This window comes from Eptesicus fuscus, chromosome 1, assembly GCF_027574615.1.
Source record: "Eptesicus fuscus isolate TK198812 chromosome 1, DD_ASM_mEF_20220401, whole genome shotgun sequence".
Classification (NCBI taxonomy): Eukaryota; Metazoa; Chordata; class Mammalia; order Chiroptera; family Vespertilionidae; genus Eptesicus; species Eptesicus fuscus.
Window position 1 is genome coordinate 85,254,625 of NC_072473.1, and position 23,841 is coordinate 85,278,465.

Genomic DNA, 23,841 nt, shown 5'->3' on the forward strand with positions numbered 1-23,841 from the left:
TTGGTTAATACTTTAGGAACAGCTTTTTGTACAATTAAATTTTCTTAAATATTCACTTATTTCATTTAGCCAATTTAAATTAACCTGAAAACTTGTCTACTATTTTACTGTCAAATTTAATACTCTTTAACAAAAATCTTAGTTTACACTATAAATATCAATGAAAAGGATTATTTTGCATCCTTGAGAAAGCCCTGATCATTCCTGGATTTAGGCTGGATTTTGATATAGGGCAGCTGCCATTGGCCAACTCTCTGTTGCCTGGGTCCCAATCCAAGCTGGGCCAAGTCTCTTTATGTTGCCTGGGTCCCAATATGAGCTGGCATGGGAAGCACGAAGCAGCCATGGGGCAGGAGACCTCCTTCAGAAGGGGCGAGTGTTCAAGCCCCTGTAATGTTGGGGGGGTGAGGTTCTGTGCCCCACCTCTGTTGACCCCCTAGTTCTCTCCTGATGGCCCTTCTGCGACTGTGCCTGTCTTAGGTTGTTCCTCCCTTGAGGAATCTTACCCGTCATTGACTAACCAGCCATCCTCCGGGGCCAAGCAGGGTGATGTGAGGTTCAGTTTTGTCTCCTTGGTAGCTTATGCCCCCATGGCCTCCATGCACAGCACCTGCCTTGGGATCCCCTCGCCGTCTGGCGGGGCCCCGGCACTGATCACATGTCTTGGGGAACCCAGGTTTCTTCTCCAGGGAGGGCCCAGCTCACGCCATTATGCGAGAGACAGATCCATGGTACCAGCCACCACGAGGCTTCAACCTCAGCATAAACTGAAAACTCAGGCAACAGCTGTGGGCAATTGGATGGTGAGAAGAGGGTCCTTCTTGGCAAAAAGAGCAAGAAGGGCCAATATAGAATGCTCAAGTGCCTTTCCAGGGTGCCTTCCACACAGTGGAAGGGATTAAATCCTTTCATGTCCTTATTAAATTGTTGCCAGACATTCAAAAAATTAGATTTTTAAGTTTGGGATAATTGTACAAAATGCTGTTGTAAAATATCAAAAATTATAATGACATTGTAGAAAATATCATGTAAGGATACTTTGTCTAGGCATGGCAATTCAATTTTTCAAACTGGCTGTCAATTTCTTTTTGTATAACAAGGTCTTAGTTACATTTTCTGCACCTCTCTTTATTTCCTTCCAAAATAATTTTCAGGCTATACTGTTTCATTTAAAAATCTTTGCCACATGAAACAATTTCTCTTAAGGTTATGGTGACCACTAGTATGGATTAGATTTAATATTTTAATAACAATCCTCAGTTTATTCTGGCATATCAGTGAAAGAGATTTCAAAATTTTCAAATTTCTCCTTTTTATTAAGCAAGAAATTTATTTTTAAGAGTATTCCCATTAGCTAATTTGCATATACAGAGGGATCATGGGAAGCCTTCAGTAACTTCCTTAAAAAACTTATTTAAATTGCTTACAAAGACATTGGCTTAAAAGAAGGGGGTTGGCCTTTGTTATTTCAAGATGGCGGGCAGTAAGCCACGTGGCCATCTAAGCGGCTGCTCAATCTGTTCTTTCAAAAGAAAGTCAAAAATCACATTGCAGACAATCACTAGCTGTTTCTGGTCTTTATTAGAATTATTTATAAAATATTGGCTTTCCATTTAGCTGAAAACCTTGATTATAATTTAATAAGCTAATTTTTTTTAAGTAATTAAAGTAGGTATCTTCATTTAAAAATAAAGCAAATTTACGTCTGAATTCACAAGCCAAATATGTTGCCCCACCTCTAGCTTAATTAAAAATGCAGGGGGCTACATAAAGTTAGGATTTAATTACTTATAAAGACATTGGCTTCTCATGTAACTTAATTTATATGAGACCTTGATTATATTTTAAAAAGTCTAATTTATAAAGTAACTTAAGTAGGTAAATTAAAAAAGCAAAGAAGCTTATTCAGTAAACTTATTTGATACTTTATTGGTCTGATCCAAAAGTATAAACAGTGTCCCACCTCCAGCCGATTCAAAAATGCAGGCTGCTTGAGGCTTTTGTCTTTCTAGAAATTCTACTGCTGTTGAAAATTTTGACTATATTTAAGAAATATATTGTTTTTACCCTTCTTACAGGCAAAAACTTCCATAACATTTAATATATTAATTAATTTTTATTTGATAAAGCTTTCCATGCGATTTTAAGTATCAATTGGTTTAATTAAAAAAATATTTCTTTTAAGAGAGAATAGACTTTTGTAATACATTTCAGGGCCTGTGAAATGTCTTAAAAGCTACTCTCAAAACCTTGAAATACCTTGGAAAGATCAAACATATAATATATATATTTATATATATGATTTAAAGATTATATACTTAAATTATCTTAAAGAATATCAATTAAATTTAAACTGTATCACAGAATTAATTCTCTTTTTTAAATCAGACCAAGAAGTAACATAATTTGAATTCCTAATTATTTAAGAGAAAACATTTTATTTTCTCAAAAACACATTTTACTACACTCTAGGCATTTAGTTACCACAATTATGTAAGTTCTCCCAATTCAATCTGAACCTTAAACTTCCAGAGTTTGTAAGTCAAATATTTAGCAGTCCTTTATATTTTTAAGAATAAATTTTAAAATCTAATAATTAACTTTAAACCATGTTTTTTCTGCCTGGGGAAACTGAGAAGCAAACTTGTAGGTATTAAAAAAATGGCTACTGGCGGAAATCGGATTACCTGTTCTTCTGGGAGAAGGGCGTAGTCTACCCCTTCCGCCATTAACAAAGGGTGTAGCTTTAAAAACTTTTTTCATTGCAAGAAGACCTTAAACTTCCAGAGCTTTAAATTTTAGGTAGCAAAATTAAATACTTAGTATTTCTCAAATCAATAATACTTTTACATTTTTAAGGATACATTTCAAATAAAATATAAGGCATATTCAATTAATTAACTTATATCATCTAGACTTCATACTAGGCATACTCAGATCAACATTTCATTATTTTAAATTTCAATACATTTAGATCATTTGAACTTAAAAGTTTTAAATTTCCAGCCAATAGGCTTGGCACAGCCACTAAATTTTTTAAAGAATTTTTCCTGCTGAGGAAGTCAAGAAACAAACGCATAGCTATTCACATGTAAACTTGCTTTCTACTTCCTGGTGGTTACCTGCCTCTGGGCAGGAAATTTCAAAAGCCTTGGAAAGCCCGCCTATATCTCTTTCCCAGTTCATCTCTGCCATGTTTAAGGCCAAAAGAGTCTCGGGTTTTTATTCTGTACCCAGCAAAAGGTCAAGTTCAGCTCAAAACTATGCGCACTCGTTTTTAAACTGGCCCTTTCCCCTTACATGTGCACAGAAATCCCGGATGCATTTATGAATTTGTAAAAAGCTTTAAGTCATTAGCTGGAAAATAAATAAAGATGGCGAGATGAGGCCTTTCGAAGTGGCTTTCTTGGGGAGTGGCGTCCATATTGGATCACCACGTGTCTCCCTTCCCCACATCCTACTTACTTCAGGGGAAGTTTCAGCAACAGATCTGGCCAAATTTCTTTTCATGCTTAAAAGACAGACAGATCTTAAATTTTTTCTTCCTTTTTTGCTTTCCTAAATAATAACTAACACCCAATTTGGCCAAGATTTGAACTTCTCTTTGAGTTCTTTTATAATTTTTAAATAAAACATTGAGTAATCTCATTGCGGGAGAGCACATAACCTTGCCCCCTCCTGCCACTTTTGAATTTCTCCGCACTGGAGACGGCTTCAGCAGTGGAGTTTCATTTCTTATTACAGATTTTAGATTCAAAATACAAATTAAGATTTTAATTTGAATAAGAAACCACATTCTTTAAGCATACAAACCAAAATTCTATAATAAAGTTTATTTTATATTTATAACCTAATTCTTCCCCATTAGCCTGGTTAAAAACAAAGACATTCCCACCCTACTCACAGATCCGGACTCTGCAGCTGGCCGTGGGTTTTTGAGTGCGGTTAATTTTTCACACCTTTTTTCGGTGTATTTTTCCTCCTTCGCTCTAGACGAAAACCATCATCTCCTCCAGAAGTCCCGTGTGGGCGCCAGATGTGTGGGATCCCTTGTCACGTCCCGCGTGTTTCAGAGATCCCGTTCGGGTCCGGTTTCTGGAGAAGGCCGCAATCAAAATGAAGAGAAGCTAGAAAAGAATCAATTTGGGAAAATGTGGGGCCAGGCGGGAGCCACCTCTAGTGGGAGGACTCCAAACTCTGGCCTTTGCTCTATCCCTTTTATTAGAGTTCTGAGATACACCCATTGCCCTTAGGCAGGTTATTCCAGTAACAGACAGATGATCTTTATCAATATGGATTTACATGATTATTTGGTGGGGAAGTTGCCTCAGTTACCATCGTCTCAATTAGATAGGGAGTGGTTGGCTCTGACCTTTAGCTTCAAGGTTGACCAGCCTTGTCGGGTTCCCTTTTCACATAACTACCAAGTGACAATGTTTGGTTTCCGGCAAGTAGGTTCTTGAGTGAGTGGTATGATTAAGTAACCTTTGGGAAGCTTAGTAAGAGGGGATGTGAACAATCAACAAGAATTGCCAGCCAGCTGGGGTTTTTAGGCCAACACTCCTTTGGTAATTCACTAATGTCTAAGCTCCAGCTCTTATACCAAAAGTTTTAAAAAATCGATGTGCCCCAAAAGATTATAAGACTCTGTGATCATTCAAAGAAAATGATCAATTAGCTAATAGTTTTTGAGAATATCTTCTACATCAGATATCATAATAGACATTAGGAAATAGTGGCAAAGGAGAGACATGGTTCTTATCTCAATGAAGTATAGTAGGTTAGACATAATCTGAATAAAGTGATGTGTCTTAAAAATGTTGAAGTGGTTGGAAAATAAAAGTTGGGGTTCCTTACTGATCTAAAAGGCCAAGGGAAAAATTATTAGAATAGGTTACAAATAGATAGAGAACTGAAGCATGACTATTAGAATGAAGGATGAAAGATAAAGATTCCAAGCAGAAAAAAATAACATGTAGAAAGGACTTGAAATGGGAAAAATTATACCATATTGAAAGAATTGAAAGAAATTCTCTATGACTGGAGCTGAGAAAGTGATACAGGATGATATCGGAGAGGAAGACTAAAGCTAGATCATGTAACATATAAGATATTAAAAATAATTTATTTTCTCCCAAATATTATCAGAAATTATTAGAAGGTTTTAAGAGTCAAGTGACCTGTTCATATGTTATGATTTACTATTAAAATAAAAAAATTGGACTTTATCTTCCTACAGACTTGTGAACTAGGTAAACTGGCTTTTAAAAGCATACCAGAACTAGAACAAATAATCTAAAAATTTATATAGAAGCCCATAAGATCCCAAGTATCCACTTCAGTATTGAAAAATAAGAACAAAGTTGGAGGTGTCATGCTACCTGATATCAAACTATACTAGAAGACTATAGTATTCAGAACAGCATGGTGTTGCCATAAAAACAGACACAGAGCAATGAACAGAACAGAGATCCCAGAAATAACCCACACCTATATGCTCAATTAGTATTTGACAAAGTAGGCAAGAACATACAATGGGTAAAGACAGTCTCTTCAGTAAATGGTGTGGGGGAAATTGGACAGATCCATGCAAAAAAATGAAACTGGACCAATTTATTACACCATATCCTACCTAATAAAATGGTAATATGTAAATTACCATCACTCCGCTACGCCCATGATTGGGCCAGGGGGAGGCGCAGGGGGCGGGACTTGGGGTGGCCGGGGTAGCCGATTGGGCCAGCGGGACGCTGAGCTTGTGTTGCCAGTGGCAGCGAGAGCTCAGCGTCTGCACCATGGCTGTGCTGCGGAACAGAAGGGGCCTCTGGGGCAGCGAGCTCACATCCCGCTGCGGACCATCAAAAGCGGGGGAGCTGGGTGCCTGTCTGCTCTGGCACCAGGCCTTTCAGAAGCCTCTGCCACTCCGGAGGCTTCCGTAAGGCCTGGTGCACCAGGAGACAGGCTCCCAGCTCCCCGGCAATTGAAAGCGAAAGCATGTAGGGGGCCCTACATGTGCATGATTCAATCATGCACTGGGCCTCTAGTATAAGAATGAATTCAAAATGGATTAAAGAGTTAAGAATAAGACTGGAAACCATAAAAATCCTAGAAGAAAACATAGGCAGTAAAATCTTAGGCATTTCATGTAGCAATATTTTTTTTCTGCTATATTGCCTTGGGCAAGGGAAACAAAAGAAAAAAATAAACAAATGAAAGTACATCAAACTAAAATTATTTTGCACAAAAAAGAAAACCATCAACAAAACAAACAGACAACTAACTGAATGGGAGAACATATTTGTCAATGATACATCTGATAGGAGTTTATATCCAAAATCCTATGTAATAAAAGCCTAATATGCAAATTGTTCCCTTGACCAAGAGTTTGACTGGGAGTTCGACCAGGGGGTGTCACTGGCAAGCCAACTGCCCGTGGCCCCTCCCCCTGGCCAACCCCCTCCCCACTGCCTGCGGCAGTGGCTATGGCAGGCAGCTGGGGAAAGGGAGGCCTTGGCTGGCGGCTGGCAGCCGCTAGGAACCCTACCCATGCACAAATTTCATGCACTTGGATCTAGTTTATTATAAACTCATACATCTCAACACCCAAAAACAAACATTCCAATTAAAAAATGGGCAGAGGACCTGAATAAAGCATTCTCAAAAGAGGGCATACAGATCTCCAATATACATATGAAAATATGCTCAATGTCATGAATCATCAGAGAAATGCAAATTAAAACCACAATGAGATATTACCTCACACCTGTCAGAAAGGCTAGCCTATCTAATAAAGAGAAAATATGCTAATTGACCCTCACGCTGTCACAAAGATGGTGGCACCCACAGACAATAAGGAGGGAATATGCTAATTGACTGCCACACCCTCAAAGATGGCGGCGCCCACAGCCACAAGATGGCAGCGCCCAGTCCTCTCAGCCCCACTGGGGCGGCAGGCGCCTGGCTGCTCTGTGAGCCTGCCTTCAGAGTCCCCCAATCCCCTCAGCCTCCTAGCTGCCCAGGGCCGGCCCAAGGTGCAGGTAAGCCTCAAATGTCAGCTGCCCATTCACCCAGGGCCGCCTGAGGCTCAGGTAACCAGGACCGGCCGAGACTTGTGCTGCTGGCAGTGGCAGCAGCAGAGGTGATGAGGCGTCACCTTCCCCTAATCACCGAGTTGCCTCCCACCCCTGAGGGCTCCCAGACTGTGAGAGGGGGCAGGCAGGGCTGAGGGATCCCCCCTCCAGTGCATGAATTTTCATGCACCAGGCCTCTAGTTATCAATTAGTCAACAAACAACAAGTGTTGCTGATGATGTGGAGAAAAGGAAACCCTCATGCACTGTTGGTGGGAATGGAGATTCATGTCATCACTATGGAAAACAGTTTGGAATTTCTTCAGAAAATTAAAAATGGAACAGTCTATAACTCCATGATTCCTTTTCTGGGTATATATTCAAAGAAAATCAAAACACTAATTCAAAAGTATGTATGAGTGCTGGCCATGTGGTTCAGCTGGTTGGAGTGTTGTCCTGTACACCAAAAGTAGTTTGCAGGTTTTATTCCCGGTCAGGCACATACCTAGGTTATAGATTTGATCCCTGGTCAGGGCATGTGCAGGAGGCAACCAATAAATGTTTCTCTTTCATATCAGTGTGTGTGTGTGTGTGTGTGTGTGTGTGAAATCAATAAAAAGAAGTAGTAGACTAACAAAAGAATGTATATGCACACATGTATAACCCATGGTTACAGACAGAGTGTGGTAAAGGTCGGGGGTGAGGTGGGGGCAGATTCAGGGTGGAGGGAAAAAAGGGGAAATACTGCGATACTTTCAATAGTAAAAATACATACATACATATATAAATAAGTAGTGGTTAATATATATAATGGAATATTACTTAGCGATAAAAAAGAACTAAACCTTACCATTTGCAACAGCATGGATAGACCTAGAGTTTATTATGCTAAGTGACATAAGTTAGTCAGAGAAATACAAATACCATACGATTTCACTTATATGTTGACTAAAGAACAAAGTAAAAGAACAAGCAAAATTGAAACAGACTTTTAGAGACAGATAGCAGACTGGTGGTCACCAGAGAGGAGAATGTGAGGACTGGATGAAAAAGGTGAAAGGATTAAGAAATACAAATTGGTAGTTTCAACGTAGTCAGAGGGATGTGAAATACAGCATAAGGAATATAGTCAATAATATTGTAATGACTATGTATGGGGCCAGGTGGGTACTGGATGTATCAGGTGGACCACTTTGTAAAATATATGATTGTCTAACCACCATGCTGTATATCTGAAACTAATACATTATAATGCTGAATGTAAACTTTAATTACAAAATAAAAATATTTCAAAATAAAATAAAAAAAAAAAAAAACAATTACAACCCAAGTATTTATCAACAGTAGGACAAGCAAATGTATTATGGAATATTCACACTATGTATGAATATTTTGCTACAATGAAAATGCATGATTTACACACAACAACATGGACAATTGTCAGGTGAGTAGAAAATGGAAGTTGTAGAAGAAAGTATAGTATGTGATTATTCTATGTCTAGGAAGCAGAAAAACATGTAAACTAAACAATGTATTTTATATGGATACAAACATGTGAATTATAAATAAATGAGAGGAAATGATAAACACAAAAATAAGGGTAGTAAATTACCTCAGAGTTAGGAGGAAAAGATGTGGGATCAGAGCAGAAACTACAAAGGCAATGTTCTTATTCTAAATATGGGTAGTGTGTACATAGGAGATTATCATAGCATGATTATTCATAATTTACATATATTTGTAATTTTTCATTTGCTCAATATTTACTAAAAGCAATTTTGAATGTATATAATTATGCCTGCTTTGTAAGGAATGGATTGAAAGAAATCCATAGTAGAAATTGGCAGGCTTCTAAAGAAGATGTCACAATAGTCAAGGTGAAAGATGTTGTTGCTCAGGCTATGGCTTTGATAGTAGGTAAATATAGAGTTAAGTGGTCATATTTAGGATTCCTCTCAGAAGTAGAAGCAAGAGGTGCCAATGAAAGAAAGAAGTCCTGAGATTTTGCCTGAGCAACTAAATGGAGCTAGAGCTATTTAAGGGATGGGGTACTGTGGGAGGAATGTTTACAAGGAAATTGAAGTTTTCAAAAATGGGATGGAAAGAGTAGTGTCATGTACTGGGGGTAAGGGCTGGAGGTGGGATGGGAGAAGTTGTACATGAGATAATCTCCACTTTCATAAGCAATGAAGCTTATGGTTACAACACTCTTTAAACATTCTGTTCAGCAAGCCCACATCTACCTATCTATATTCAGGCAGTGTTATGGGATATTATGTAGCTTAAAAACTTGAAGTGAATATTCTTGGTGGTTATTAATGGACAGTAAATTTGCAGTGGAAAGAAAAATAAATTAAATGTTCTGTTTCAGACCTTAAATTTTGAGAAGTCCATGAGACGTCCAGTAGAATTTTCACTAGGCAACTGCTATTTAAATATTTGCTACATAAATATAGCGACCCTAATATTATTGAGCCAGGAAACAATTTTGAATCCATTTTCTACTTTAAATCTGGGGGGAAATGCAGGTTTCTTAGAGTCCATGACTCTCCAATAATTATTGGTGTGTTTGGTAATTGCCAGCAACAATTTGTTCTTTTAGGCAAGTCTCTGCTTTTCCCGCTAAACTGTCAAAGTAAGGGATTCTTTCTTTGACATTTTCTCACCTGAATGAGCTTATTTCCTACCTTTATTCAACCTTTATTCAGATTGCTCTCCTCCCCTTCTCTGACTTCAGTACTGATTCATGTTCTAGTCAGGTTACACTGTCTAACTTACATAAACTCAACTCAAAGTCTGCTGTCTCCTTGAGGCCTTGTTTTTGTTATATATTTTATAATGGTCTACATGTTGAGAATAGGACTAGTTCTTGTTTACTGAGTAATTGTACTCTAAGGACATTTGCTATGACTCTCTAGATGTGCATAATGAGATTATCAATTAGAAAGGTTGCTCCAGGTAACTAAAGAAACATCACAAATATCACAATTAAAATGAAAAGAAGGACTTAAAGTTGTTCAGGTTTTTTTTTTTTTTTTCTTAACATTATTATTCACTTGCAATTTTAACTCTAATAAATTGGCCATGGCAGACAACAATTTTATCATTTAGAACAAGCAGGTCAAACTCAAAGGCTAACACGGTCAAAGGCTAACACGGGCCAAATAAACAAGGTTTAAGTTTGTGTGGGCTGCAAAAAAACAAAACCTTCAATTTTCATAGAAACATAGGTTTATTTCGATAGACACATGCTGAATACTAAGGGTGGTAATAAGTGAGTAATCAATCCTATCTAATAAAAGAGTAATATGCAAATTGACTGTCATTCCAACACACAAGGTGTCTGCCCCCATGTGGTCAAAGATGGCTGCCCCCATGTGGACAACAGATGGCCAGCAGGGGAGGGCACTTGTGGGCAATCAGGCCAGCAGGGAAGGGCAGTTGGGAGGGACCAGGCCTGCAAGGGAGGGCAGTTTTGGAGCAATCAGGCCTGCAGGGGAGCACAGTTTGGGGGGACCCAGGCCTGCAGGGGAGGGCAGTTGTGGGGGACCAAGCCTGCAGGGGAGGGAAGTTGGGGGGGACCAGGTCTGCAGGGGAGGGCAGTTGGGGACGACCAGGCCTGCAGGGGAGGGCAGTTGGGGGCGACCAGTCATGCAGAGGAAGACAGTTAGGGTCAACCAGATCATCAGGGGAGGGCAGTTAGGGATAATCAGGCCAGCAGGAGAGCAGTTAGGCATCAATCGGGCTGGCACGGGTGTGGTTAGGGGGTGATCAGGCTGGCAGGCAGAAGCAGTTAAGGGCAATCAGGCAGGCAGGCAGGCGAGTGGTTGGGAGCCAGCAGGGCATGGGGGCCTAAATGGGCAGTCGGACATCCCTTGAGGAGTCCCAGATTGGATAGGGTGCAGGCTGTGCCGAGGGACACATACCGCCCCCCATGCATGAATTTCATGCACTGAGCCTCTAGTAGTTAACATAAAATAATAGAACATCTTAAAAAATAAATATTTTTTCTTGAACAATAACTTACCAGACACTGAATAACTGCACAAATTAATACGCATAACGCAAATAAACCAATTTTTCTTGTTCTTTGATAGTGAAATATTTCCTGTTGTCCACACCAAACAAGTCAGTGAAAGACTAATGATGTGGCAATTGGCTCCTAAAATATTCACTGCTAGTATTAGTGAAGAGAAATGGTGTGCCTGCACATAAGGCGCGTAAGGGAAATGAATGCAACACGATTATAGTAATCAGTCATTAGCAAACATTGTAGTTTGTTATTAATAACTAGAGGCCCGGTGCACGAAATTTGTGCATGGAGGGGGGGGGTTCCTCAGCCTGGCCTGCACCCTCTGCAGGGATCGGGCCTAAACTGGCAGTCAGACATCCTTCTCGCAATTGGGACTGCTGGCTCCTAACTGCTCACCTGCCTGCCTGCCTGATCGCCTCTAACCCCTCTGTATGCCTGCCTGATCTCCCCTAACCGCCTCTGCCTGCCTGCCTGATCATCCCTAACTGCTATCCCCTGCTGGCCTGATTGCCCCTAACTGCCCTCCCCTGCTGGCCTGATTGACTCTAACTGATCTCCCCTGCTGGCCTCATCACCCCTAACCTCCTCTGCCTTGGCCCCTGCCACCATGGCTTTGTCTGGAAGGACTTTCAGAAGACGTCTGGTCTATCTGGTCTAATTAGCATATTGCCCTTTTATTAGTATAGATTATGTATAACAGGATAATGTAAAAATTAAGTTACAAAATTTTTATTAAAATGTTTCTTACATACTGTTATATTGGTTGGGCCACAAAAATATTCATTGTGGGCCACATGTGGCCCTTGGGCTGCAAGTTTGACATGCTTGATTTAGAAAATACAGAGAAAGGTGAGGTCAGCTGCAAAACAGCTATAAATAAATCACCCCATGATTCTCAAGATTTAGACATTTTGCTAAATTCTATGGTTATATATAATTGAAATGGCCTTTAGAAAACTCCTATATTGATAATAATCATATTACAACAAAAGTATACTGTAGGTGTTGTCTTATGCAAAATTTTAATGCTTAAAGAGAATGTTATGCTAAATAATTTCTCAATATTGATTTACTCAGAACATAAAGAGCATTGTCTAAGATATAAATTCCTCAAATAATGGAATGTATTTTAATGTGCTAATCCAAATAACACATTTTTATTTTTATCTGTTCATGAAACTTTTGTTTCCCTATGCTATTTTTGTTTTAAAGTTAATCTAACCAAGGAAGTTTTAATTAAAAAAAAAAATCTCTATCTGAGTTCTCTCCACTTACATCTGCTGGCCAGAGTTTGAAATAATATTTTAAGTAGTTATTTGGGGTGCAAATTATAGTCACTTTGATTTTTTTGCCTTATTATTTATTACTCCATTGTTTTAAGTTAAATTTTTATAATCGGTGTATACCACTTTTGTAATCTGGAAAAGTAGACCAGAAATCACTTTAAATGTTTTAAACTGCAATGCCTTGTCTAGAATATTCAAAAAATGCCATTTCATTTTATTATGATAGCCGAATGTAAGATAATGCACTGGAAGTTACCACATTTGAAGTAACATAATGGCAATAACTATATATATTATGATTTATGGAATGCTTGCTGTGTTTTCATACAAATTGAATAAGACCATCTTAGAAACATTCAGGACCAGAAATCTTTAGTGATCATTTTGAAACAAATATAGTCTTTGAAATACACAATAATAGATGTCATAAAAAATTTTATAGGAAACATTGCTGCCAGCAGTTTGGTTATTACTTAATTTGCTCTTAAATTTAATAATCATGAGGAGGATGTCCATCCTTAAAAAATACCCTGGTACATATATGCTAGAAAATGCAACCATATTCCTAGTTCTATAATGTTGAATCTGGATTTTAGCTCCAAATCTCTGATACAACATCTTTACAGTAGGCCAGTGGTCGGCAAACTCATTAGTCAACAGAGCCAAATATCAACAGTACAACGATTGAAATTTCTTTTGAGAGCCAAATTTTTTAAACTTAAACTATATAGGTAGGTACATTGTTATTAACTTAATTAGGGTACCCCTAAGCTGGCCTTTGCTAAAAACTCAAGGGGCCAAAGAGCCGCATGTGGTTCATGAGCCACAGTTTGCCGACCACTGCACTACGCTCTTTGAATCAAGTTTGATTCAAGCTATTTCAAACCTGGCAGAAATTTAGGGGCTAAAGTTAGTCTCCAATGACATTGCAGAGAACAGTGATTTGGGGAATCCCTTCAGTGTGCAGAGAAAAGTCTGGAATAGAAAGTGAATGCTTTCTAATAGAAGCAAAAAGTCTTAGAGAAATAGTAATTTGAGCTATCAGCCGTTAAAGTGTGTATCCATTTTGGGGGGACAACTTGTATAAGGATTTCTGGTACTAAGAATTAATGAATGAGACACAACCTTATTATGTGATGTGACCAATAAGATGCAACTCTATTATATGACCTATATATTTGTGGTTCAAGACAGGACATTCACACTGGCTGGCTATTGTTGTGTTGGCTGTTGGTCATTTTTTAATTTGACAATTTAAGGGAAAAAGAGGTCCATGCCCCTGACTTAATAGTCAGGTATTGCATGTTTTAAAAATTCTTGGGGCAGCCAAAACCGGTTTGGCTCAGTGGACTCAAGGGTCCTGGGTTCGATTCCGGTCAGGGGCATGTACATTGGTTGCGGGCACATCCCCGGTAGGGGGTGTGCAGGAGGAAGCTGGTCGATGTTTCTCTCTCATCGATGTTTCTAGTTCTCTATCCCTCTCCCTTCCTCTCTGTAAAAAATCAATTAAAAAAAAATTCTTGGGACAGATTGGTTGAAAATCATTGCTATACATCATTGAGGCAAAACAGAAACTAGTATGCAGAAAATTATTGTTTATTTTATAACTCATATAGAAAACACACTATACAGATTTTCAAATTTGACAAAAACTTAAAGTTTAATATGAAACATTAAAGTTAAATATGAGATGAGTTTTATGGCTTAACAAGAAAATTTTAACTATCAATAACAAAAATAAATGTTGAGCAACTATCCTAAAGGAGAGAAATAACAACAAAGGGAGAATAAATATAAATATACTAGAGACCCGGTGCACAGAATTTGTACACTTAGGGGTGGGGGTCCCTCAGCCTGGCCTGCACCCTCTCACAGTTGGGGACCCCTCGGGGTTGACGGCTTAGGCCCTCACCCCATGCTTCTGGCTGAGCAGCACGCCCCCTGTGGGAGCGCACTGACCACCAGGAGGTAGCTCTTGCATTGAGCATCTGGCCCCTGGTGGTCAGTGTGTGTCATAGCAACCGGTTGTTCCACTGTTCAGTCAATTTGCATATTAGCCTTTTATTATATAGGATTGGATAACATTTACAGGCACTTTTCTTTATTTTTTAAATTATATGAGACTGTGAAAATTGGCAATTGTGACAGTATTTTCTATTAAAAAATTTATTGTCTTAAATAATCTTCTTAAGGAACTGAAATACAAACAAAACATTAATAGTGACATTTCAAAAACCTACCCACCCATGTAAAAAAAAAAGCAAATTGTTTAGTCTACAATCACAGATATCAGATTATATTGCATCCTAAAAATATTCTAACAAAATTTATCCCTAAAGATAATTATCATTGTTTCCTTTTTCACATCTAATGTGGAGTTTTTCAGGGGGGGTGGAGGGGGACAAGGAATTGCACATAGACTTATTCAGGATAAGGCTATTGATTTCCAGGTAGAAAAAGCTATGTTGAGATTTAATGCATTTATTTATTAAGAAATATCAACTGTAATCTGATGCTTTTATATTATATTAGAACACATTTTGTTATTTGGAAATTGCAGATTCAAGAAACTGAATACACTGTGTATATTTTTGAAAGTCTTTTAAAGATTATTTTTGCAGAGTTAAAGTTTTATTGTGTACTAGAGGCCTGATGCACAAAATTCGTGTAAGAGTAAGCCTTCCTTCCCGCAGCTGCCAGCACCGGTTTCCCTGTGGCACCTGGGACCCGGGCTTCCCTCACAGCCCTGGCTTCGTCCAGAAGGTCATCATGCTTTTATTATTATAGACTAGAGGCCTGGTGCACAAAATTCATGCACGGGGGTCCCTCAGCCCAACCTGCACCCTCTCCAATCCAGGAGCTGTCAGGGGATGTCCTACTGATGGCTTAGGCCCACTCTCCATGGTTCTCTGCTCTCTGCGGGGTCTGGGGCTTTTCCACAGCCATGGAGACAAAGCCCTCATGCCCTGCTGTATGGGTTCTGTCTGCTGGGCCTGGGGGCTTCTCCGCTGCCACGTGAACAAAGCCCCCATGCCCTGCTGTCTGCTCTCTGTCTCTGTCTGCCAGGCCTGGGGGCTTCCCCGCCGCCGCACTAAGGAAGCCCCCATGCCCTGCTGCCTGCCCGCTGCCCCCGCCCTCCCTGAGGGGCTGACAGGACTGGTGACTCCTGCGGGGCTGAGGGGACTGGGTGCCACCAACTTCTGGCTATGGGCGCCACCATCTTTGTTGGGTTAATTTGCATACTCACTCCTGATTGGCTGGTAGGCATCATGGAGATACGGGCGATTTGCATGTTTCTCTTTTATTAGTGTAGATGATATTTTTTCCTTAAGTCAGACCAGTTTTCTCTTCCTGGATTTGTGACACTTATATATCTTAGAATGAATATTATTTTTAATAATGGAACTGAAAAAGAGTTTTTCAATGTGGTACTTTTTGTTGTTTTGCTTTTTTGATATGATGCAAACTGCATGCTATTTAACATACTCAAAGTGCTGTTAGAAAACTATCATTAGCATTTTGAATGCCTTTAAAAATCCTCTCCAGTCTGATGGCATATGCATAGGATGATAATGAAGTAAAAGGAATGATTTAACGAATGAATAATGTTTTCTATTCATAGGTACCATATCTACAATGACAACTACAGCTGGGTAAATGTTCATCACATAGTTTTATTCAAGCAGGTAGAAAATCTTGATGTGGGGTTTGAGGAAAAATTATAAGTTGAATGGCTCCAATGTTGTGCCATTAGGGTGGCACTACAGGGTAAGGCAGCCTTGCTGGGCAATTTCAATTTTATTGGAGTGTTCAAAATGAATTTTTTCTTACTGATTGTGTTACCAGAGAATCAAATTTCTCTATTGCTTGTGGGAGTGGGGTTCTTGGTGTGATACTGAAATGAACATTTTCAGAAGCCTCCATGGGAGAATAAAGTGGTAGAAGACTTTATTTGCATGGACTTAAATTCCTCAGTGTCACAAAGTCCCATGCCCCTCAACCCTGTCCTGAAAAAGGTGCAGCTGGCATTCCAGGAGAGCCAAAAACAGGGCCTGTGTCCAGAGCTTCCATTCCATGTTGCAGTGGGTCCAGTCTGGGGTCGGGTCTGGTGCAGCCCTATTGGCCGTGGGCCACATGGGTGAATGCAAGGGAGTCCACCCCCTGCAAGAGGAGTCATAGGAATGCAGGCAAGCAGGACAGGCAAGAGCCAAGAGCCAAGATCCAAGAGAGGCAAAGGGAGGAACTCCATTTGTTTAGAAGTTTAAATACTCAGATTTCACACCCTAGCAGTGGCCATGCCTGTTCTGGCTACTGACTCACTCCCAGGTGTAACTGACAGTCAGTTAGGCACCTTTCCACGTCACTCAGACTTTACTGGGCATGAGTCCAAACTGCCTTTGTCCAGTCCATTTCCCTTTCAATCAGTGGGGAACCGACTTGGAGTGTTAACTCAGCAAAGCTGTATGAATGGCATGCTTATATTAGCTAGCCTTCCCTTTATTCCTTTCTTGTTAAATAATAATGATTATTATAGTGGTATCAATTGTAGAAAGAAATTTGAAATATCACACTGTTTAAAAAGAGATTGGTCGAAAAGACTGAAAACTGTTACTTCAAAGGTAAATTCAAAATATCATAGTTAAAATATATAAATGGTAGTAGGAGGGAAGAGACTTTATTATCTTGCTGCTGAATCAGTGTAGGTTTCTCACCAGGCTATAAGGTGATGAAGTCAAAATCAAATGGTAGAATTTAATCAATTAGAAAGTATAAGAAAATTTATCTGGGTACAAATGTTTACTGTTGGTAAAATCTAAATGCTTTAAAACAAGGAGTTATTACCAAGGGTTACTTACTTTAAAATGTAATATCTGAGCTGTCATTTTTTTTTTTTTGCAGCAGAACTATTTCCTAAACTACAATGGACTCTTCTTAAATGGGAGAATGGAATAAAACAAATGACTGCAACCATTTCAATTATATAGGAAATGCTGCTGTCTCCTGTGATTTTATTGGTAATTTTAATTAAATGCTACAATCTTAAAAAGCATACTATCAGTAAGCCCCATTCTAATGACAGACACTGTGGTTATATAAATGGATATCATGATCAGTTACAGGACTTTTTGCGTTGAGGGCATGCTTAATTCAGATTCTACAAATTGTAATGACTATGCTTTTCCATAATAGAATTGGAGAAGACATAGTATCATATTTATCTACTGTGATACCATATTTTCCGCTCAACTTCATAAAGACTAAGTAAATGGCAGTGGTTTTCCTTTTCAGCTTGGATTTCTTTCCTGTTTTATAAATGAAAGTATCTACTTCTCTTGCCAAATATGTAAAATTTAACAGTAAGAAGTTATTTGTATTGTCGGGCTTTTATCCTTCAATCCATTAACACTTTTTAATTTAAAAAGTGATTTATCTAAAAAAATAGAATAGCTCAAGATGCATTCTAAGTATCAATGTTTAGCTTCAGGTATAAGAGAGTTGATATCACCCGATTATTTTGAACAAAACCATGGGTTATCACATTAGCTAGATAACTTATAATTTCTAACACCAATGTATTATATTTTTAAGGCAATATCATTTTCACCCTTTTTAATAACAGAAACAAAATTGGTGTCCCACCAATGTTGGCATGAAAAAAATCTAAAAACATTCATAAAGTATCAGCATTTTAAGACATATCCTCAGGTGAGAATATATTTAAAAAAAAGGTTGCCAAAGTTCTTTAAAGTTTATAGAAATAAACTCTGGTGGTTTATTTTCTATTGAAGAGAAATTACTTATATACCTACCAGACAAAAATTGCTGTGTTAACATATAACTGCAAACTCTGTGACCTTGAATCATTAGTAAGCTGTGAGTCGAAGCACATAAACACAAATAATCCTTGGGTAAGCCTGAAAAATATTACCTGCATGTGATATAGAAAGGACATTCTGCTCCTTTCCTTTGCTTTATTTCTAAATATTTGATAAAGTTTCTTAACAATTCTCTTCATATGCAAAGCTTTACCAAATATATCAAAAGACACCATCATCACATGTAAAATACATTGGACTTTCCAAATGTTTGAATTTCCATCATTCCAACCATGGCTTTTAAACAATCCATTTTATCCAATAAGTGAAGTAGAAATAGCCTCCCTCAAAGAAACACAAATAAATGAAGCAGCTGAATATCATTTTACTCGAATTATTATAGCTGTGATATAGAATTATAATAATTCGAGTAAAAAGATTAAGTAAATAAAATTGTGTCCCCACTTTAAATTTCAGCATAATATATGGTTTCTGTTGTTGCAGAGCTGTTGTGATTGACAACAGACAGTAAATTTATAAAAGCGGAGCTTATACATTGTTTCAGCATGTAATAAACTTTGTCAAGATTTAGTTGAAATTGAACTGCATGAACTTTTCCTAGAAAGTCAGCAGGAAAGTTCAGTCTTTCCTAACAGATTTTAAGAAAACATCCCTCTAGTCTTAAATTCTCCCCCAATATTTCAATCATGCCTCTCTAATCCCTTACATGCCTCTCTTCTTCCTCACTTTTTCTAATAAAAAAAAAAGAGGAATTCATATATGCAAAAATAGTTTCCATTTATGTGTTCTTGGGACCTAGTGCAATGTTTGATACATAATAGGTACTGGGAAAATGTATATGAATAAAAGTGAAATGGAATTTTTGGACTGTAACCCAGATTCTTTGTCCACCGGAATGGAAGAATGAATCCACGGAAAGAGGGTAGTATAGCAAAGGTGGAGCTTTATTGAAGAACAAGTACAGACCCCCACGTGGGGAAAAGGAAAGAGTCCCACAGAATGGACTCTCACTTGGGAAGGGGGAAAAGAGTCTCACCAAGTTCCTTTTCCCTATGGCTTATAAAGGATGCAGATCCTGGTGCCTCCATATCCCCTCTGATTGGTCACTATTCCCTTAGACTGGTTACTATAGTAACTTCTGAACTCAAAGGTCAAACACCACATGGGACATTGTTTTTTTCTTTCTGGCTTTCTTCCTTCTTCTTTATTTTGTAAATATAGACCTTTTTGGCTACTTCCAGCTCCCTTGTCTTATGTAAATGCAACTGTTGCTGTGCCCTGCAGATGAGTTCCTTGTGTTATGGAGATGTACCTTCTTTCAATCTTTAGCCCTGGTTTTTCCATGGACCCCAATTCTAAAAATACCCTAAGCCTGCCTATAGTCCCCTAAAATTCCTGGCTCAAAAGGATGGATGGATGGATAGATGGATGAATATATAAGTCATAGCTATTGATGGCTCTGTCACATGCTCAGGAAAACCTTCCCTTGTTTGATTTCATAGCAGTGAAGTCTTCCTATCTCTCTTCCCTCTTTTTTAATTATTTTTCATTTGCAATGCTAGATTATTTTCTAAAAATTATCAGTCTAACACCAAATAACTCATAACATCAGGATATCTGTGGTTTTAGTATAACAACTTTGTGGGGTTCAATGGGGAATAGTGAATGGAAAAAATGCAATACTACCAGTCTAAAATGCAGGGAGAAGCATTATTACTATAGTTATGCAGAGGACTATATAGAAAATGCAGGTGGAGAGCTATGACTATCAGCCATTTGTACACAATTTACTTTGTCCATATCAAGCAGATTTTACAAAGAAAACCATTTCAAATTGTTATTGGTTGTTCATGGTTGCCAGAATATGTAGTCAAATATTTATTTGAAAAAACAAAAACAAAAACAAAAAAACACCTCACACCCATTAGCATTTTAATCCCTTCTTAAGAAACTTAATGCTGCACAGCTGGTATAGCTCAGTGGTTGACCATCGACCAATGAGCAAACAGGTCATTGTTTCCATTCATTGTAACCAATGGATATTTTTTAAAATTTCTTTATTGATTAAGGTATTACATATGTGTCATTATCCCCACATTAGCCCCCCATCATCCCCCTCCTGCCCTCACCCCCCTGTGGTCTGTGTCCATTGGTTAGGCTTATATGCATGCATACAAGTCCTTTGGTTGATCTCTCCCCATTACCCCCACACACACCTATATTCCCTCTGAGGTTTAATGGTCTGATCAATGTTTCTTTGTCTCTGGATCTATTTTGGTTCATCAGTTTATGTTGTTAATTATATTCTATAAATGAGTGAGATCATGTGATATTTACCTTTCTCTGCCTGGCTTATTTCATTTAGCATAATGCTCTCCAGTTCCATCCATGTTGTTGCAAAGGGTAAGAACTCCTTCTGTTTTATGGCAGTGTAGTATTCCATTGTGTAGATGTACCAGGGGTTTTTAATCCACTCATCTGCTGATGGGCACTTAGGATGTTTCCAAATCTTAGCTATGGTGAATTGTGCTGCTATGAATATAGGGGTGCATATATGTTTTCTAATTGGTGTTTCTAGCTTATTGGGATATATTCCTAGAAGTGGGATCACTGGGTCAACTGGGAGTTCCATTTTTAGTTTTTTGAGGAAACTCCATACTGTTCTCCAAGTGGCTGCACCAGTCTGCATTTCCACCAGCAGGGCACAAGGGTTCCTTTTTCTCCACATCCTCACCAGCATTGTCCTTGGTTGATTTGTTGATGATAGCCATTCTGACAGATGTGAGATGGTACCTCATTTCATTTTGATTTGCATCTCTCAGATAATTAGTGACTTTGAACATGTTTTCATATGCCTCTTGGCCTTCCTTCAGTCTTCTTTTGAAAAGTATCTATTTAGGTTCATTGCCCATTTTTTGATTGGGTTGTTTATCTTCCTTTTTTTTTAGTTGTAAGAGTTCCCTGTAAATGTTGGAGATTAAACCCTTATTGGTGATAACATTGGCAAATATGTTCTCTCATGCAGTGGGCTTTCTTGTTGTTTTCTTGATGGGTTTTTTTGCTGTGCAAAAGCTTTTTATTTTGATGTAGTCCCATTTGTTTATTTTCTCTTTAGTTTCCATTGCCCTAGGAGCAGTATCAGTGAAGAAATTGCTTCAGCATATGTCTGAGATTTCTCTGCCTGTGGATTCCTCTAGTATTTTTATGGTTTCCCGTCTTATGTTTAAGTCCTTAATCAATTTTGAGTTTATTTTTGTGTGTGGTGTAGTTTGGTGGTCTAGTTTCATTTTTTTGGATGTATCTGTCCAATTTTCCCAACACCATTTATTGAAGAGACTGTCCTGACTCTATTGTATGTTCATGCCTCCTTTATCGAATATTAATTGGGCATAGTGGCTTGGGTTGATTTCTGGATTCTCTATACTATTCCATTGGTATATATGTCTATTCCTGTGCCAGTACCAGGCTGTTTTGAGAACAGTGGCTTTGTAACACAGCTTGACATATGGTATTGAGATCCCACCTACTTTGTTCTTCTTTCTCAGGATTACTGCAGCTATTCAGGGTCTTTTTTTATTCCAGAAGAATTTTTGGAAAGTTCATTCTAGGTCTGCAAAATAAGCCATTGGTATTTTAATGGGGAATGCATTGAATCTATAGATTGCTTTGGGTAGTATGGACATTTTAATGATGTTGATTCTACCAATCCATGAACACAATATGTTCTTCTATCTGTTTATGTCTTCCTCTATCTCTTTTTTCAGTGTCCTATAGTTTTCCACATATAGGTCTTTTACTTCCTTAGTTAAGTTTATTCCTAGGTATCTTAATTTTTTTGGTGTGATGGTAAATGGGATTGCTTTTTTAAGCTCATTATTGGTGTATAGAAATGCCATAGATTTCTTGGTGTTAATTGTGTATCCTGCTACATTGCCAAATTCATTTATTAAGTCTAATAATTTTTGATGGAGTCTTTAGGGTTTTCTATGTACAGTGTCATCTGCAAATAAGGACAGTTTTACTTCTTCTTTTCCAATTTGGATGCCTTTTATTTCTTCTTCTTGTCTGATCACAATGGCTAGTACTTCCAGTACTATGTTGAACAGGAGTGGTGAGAGTGGGCATCCCTGTCTTATTCCTGTTCTTTGGGGAAATGACTAGTTTTTGCCCATTGAGTATGATGTTGGCTGTGGGTTTGTCATATATGGCTTTTATTATGTTGAGGTATGATCCTTCTATTCCTACCTTGCTGAGAGTTTTTATCAAGAAAGCGTGTTGGATTTTGTCAAATGCTTTTTCTGCACCAATTGACATGACTATGTGATTTTTATCTCTCAATTTGTTTATGTGATGTATCACATTTATTGATTTGTGGATGTTGTACCATCCTTGCCTCCCTGGGATAAATCCTACTTGGTCATGGTGTATGATCTTTTTGATGTATTGCTGGATCTGATTTGCTAGAATTTTCTTGAGGATTTTGGCATCTATGTTCATGAGGGATATTGGCCTGTAATTCTCTTTCATTGTGTTGTCTTTATCTGGTTTTGGTATTAGGGTGATGCTGGCTTCATAGAATGAGCTAAGAAGTGTTCCTTCCTCTTGAATTTTTTTGAATAGTCTTAGGAGGATAGGTTTTAGTTCTTCCTTGAATGTTTGGTAAAACTCCCCTGTGAAGCCATCTGGCCCCGGGCTTTTGTTTGCCGGAAGCTTTTTGATGACTGCTTCAATTTCTTCCATAGTTATTGGCCTATGAACATTTTTAATATCTTCCTGATTGAGTTTTGGAAGGTTGTATTTTTCTAGGAACATATCCATTTCCTCCAGGTTGTCTAGAGTTTGTTAGAATAGAGGTGTTCATAGTATTTTTTAACAATCCTTTGTATTTCTGTGGGGTCTGTTGTTATTTCACCTCTTTCATTTCTGATTTTTTTTTTTAATCCGGGTCCTCTCTTTGCTTCTTGGATAGCCTGGATAGAGGTTCATCAATCTTGTTTATCCTTTCAAAGAACCAGCTCTTGGTTTCATTGATCTTTTGTATTGTTTTGTGTTGTGTGTTTTTTTGTCTCCATGTCATTTATTTCTGCTCTGATCTTTATTGTCTCCTTCCTACTACTCACTCTGGGCTTTTCTTGTTGCTCTCTTTCTAATTCTTTTGAGTTGTAGAGTTAGATGATTTATTATCATTTTTTCTTGTGTTTTGAGATAGGCCTTTAGCACTATAAACTTCCCTCTCAGGACTGCTTTCTTTGTGTCCAATAGATTTAGAATTGTGTTTTTATTGTCATTTGTTTCCAGTATGTTTTTAATTTCTTCTTTGATCTCTTTGGTAACCCAATCACTGTTTAACAGCATGCTATTCAACTTCCAAGTGTTTGAATTTTGGGGGCTATTTTTATTGTAGTTTATTTCTAATATTATGCCATTGTTGTCTGAGAAAATACTTGATATGGTTTCAATCTTCTTGAATTTGGGGAGACTTTGCTTGTGACCCAATATATGGTCTATTTTTGAAAATGTTCCATGTGCACTTGAGAAGAACGTATATTCCGTGGCTTTGGGGTGAAATGTTCTGAAGATGTCAATTAAGTCCATCTGATCTAGTGAGTCATTTAG